Source organism: Sesamum indicum, linkage group LG8 (genome assembly GCF_026168435.1).
Source record: "Sesamum indicum cultivar Baizhima isolate 11 linkage group LG8, ASM2616843v1, whole genome shotgun sequence".
NCBI classification, from domain to species: Eukaryota; Viridiplantae; Streptophyta; class Magnoliopsida; order Lamiales; family Pedaliaceae; genus Sesamum; species Sesamum indicum.
In genome coordinates, this window is record NC_142664.1 from 5,695,349 (window position 1) to 5,697,594 (window position 2,246).

General features: G+C 45.4%; 1 pseudogene; it reads right to left on the minus strand.

The window, feature by feature from the left end:
• Positions 1 to 722: 722 nt before the first annotated feature.
• On the minus strand, positions 723 to 1,965 carry LOC148787141 (uncharacterized; annotated as a pseudogene).
• Positions 1,966 to 2,246: the final 281 nt, after the last annotated feature.

A 2,246-nucleotide genomic window follows, 5' to 3' on the forward strand; every position in this document is an offset into this window, starting at 1 on the left:
TCGTGCTTAGGAGTTCACATCCGAACGTAGAATCCACCAGTTGATCGATTCGAGGAAGGGGATAAAATTCTTTAGGGCCAGTCTTGTTAAGGTCCCTGAAGTCAATGCATATTCGCCACTTTCCTCCAGGCTTGGGTACTAACACCATATTGGATAGCCATTCGGGGAATATCTCCTCAATGTAGCCAGCAATTTATCCATTTCTGCCTGAATAATCTTGTCTTTCTCAGGCCTGAAATGTCTCTTCTTTTGCTTCACTGGTTTTATGCTAGGTCGATGATAAGATGGTGTGTTATGAAATTGGCGTCAATTTCTTCTAAATCCTGCAGCACCCTGCGTAGATGTCCGCATTATGGCGTAAACATTCGATTATTTCCTCGCATGTGGTTCCTTCTAGTTGAGAATCAATGCATGTGAATTTCTCAAGATTTGATAGGTACAATCTCAATATTCATCAATTCCTCCATTATTTGGGCCTTGGCAGGTGACTTCTCCTCCTCACCGTCTTTGGTATTGGCTTTTTTGCGTTTACAGAAGGGTGTTTGCTCAATGCATTCATTGGAAGGTGCCTTCTCGCGATACTGGTTGGGGGGTACCTCCTTCTTCGACTTGTTGGGAGGTACCTCCTGGAGGTCTTTTTCCCTACTTCTATTTTGTCCTTTACGTACTGCTTCCACGTAACATCTGCGAGATTGAAGGGGATCTCCCTGTACCTCTCCTACTCATCCTAATGTAGGAAATTTGATCTTCATGTGGTAGGTGGATATCACGACTTGAAAGGCATTGAAGGTGGGTCTTCCTAGAATGACATTATAGGTTGAAGGAGTATCCACCACCAAAAATTTTAGTAGGCATGTTCTTTGAGTAGCTCCAGTACCCAAAATCAGAGGGAGGGAGACCATACCTCTAGGGTGGACTACCTCTCCTGCAAACCCGTAAAGGGAGGTATTCACTGTCTCTAGGGGGTATCCCCTAATTGCATTTAATCATATGCTTCCCTGAATAGTATATCCGCGGAACTGCCCAAATCTATGAAGATGCGGCCCACTTCATAGTTAGCTAGCAGAGCGGTGATGACTAAAGCAGCGTTATGGAAGCTCTTAAGACTCGAACATTTGGTCTTCCCAAACGAATGAGGGGGTGTCCTCCATAATGCCAACATCCCATACTTCATTTATAACTATGCTATGCGCCTCTCTGATTTGAGCCTTTCTGGCATGATGGGGTCACCTCCCTGCGATCCGCCTACAATCATCCTTATAATCCCCTTCCGAGAAGGATCATTGGATTCATGTCTCCCCTCAAGGATGTTTTTGCTTTCTTCGTTGAGTGAAGGTTCTAGAAGGGAGGCTTTCACTTCTTTTCCTTTGTTTGGTTCCTGCTTGACGTAAGGTCCACCACCCGGGCTTTTTCCCAATAGACGTACTCTAGGAAGTACCCGTTTTGGATGAGCCTTTCTATCTCGTTCTTCATATGTTGGCATTCTTCAGTAGTGTGGCCGTAATCATTATGAAAATGATAAAAATTGTTGGATTTTGGACATTGAGGTTGTTCTCTCCATGATCGGGGGCGAGCAGGCCTTTCCTTCGAGTGCCATAAGGGCCTAGGTGATAGGCACTGTGAGAGGGGTATAAACAACTTGAATCCTGTGGAAGGATATTTTCTTGTCTTTGAAATTAGTGCGCTGTTTCTTGAAAGGGGCCTCCTCCCTAACTTCCTTCCTCTTTTCCCCTCGACTCTCTCTTTTGCCGCCTGAGCGTCCTCCATGTTGATGTATTTAGCAGCTCTAGCTAAGAGAGCTTCGAACTTCAAAACAGGGTTCTTGGCCAGGGATTTAAAGAAGTCCCCATCCAAGAGGCCTTGGGAGAAAGTACTGACCTTTACATCTTGTGTGGCAAAGGGTACCTCCAAGGCTGCAGCGTTGAATCTCTGTAGGTACTCTCTCAAAGTCTCGTTGTCCCTTTGTCACACAGTGAAGAGACTAAGCTCCATCTTCCCTAGCTTTTGGCTATTAGCGAATTAACTCCTGGTAATTTCCTATCGCTCCAAGGGGCAGTTGGTTAAACCATTATTGTGCGGCCCTCACGAAGGTAGTTATGAAAACTCGACACTTAATTCCATCCTTAGATTTGTGAAACAAGGCTGCATTCTCAAATGTGCAAGATGTTCCTGAGGGTCAGTCAACCCATCGTACTCAGAGATAGCAGGGGTACGACAATTGACCGGGAGCTTGTCCACCATCACAA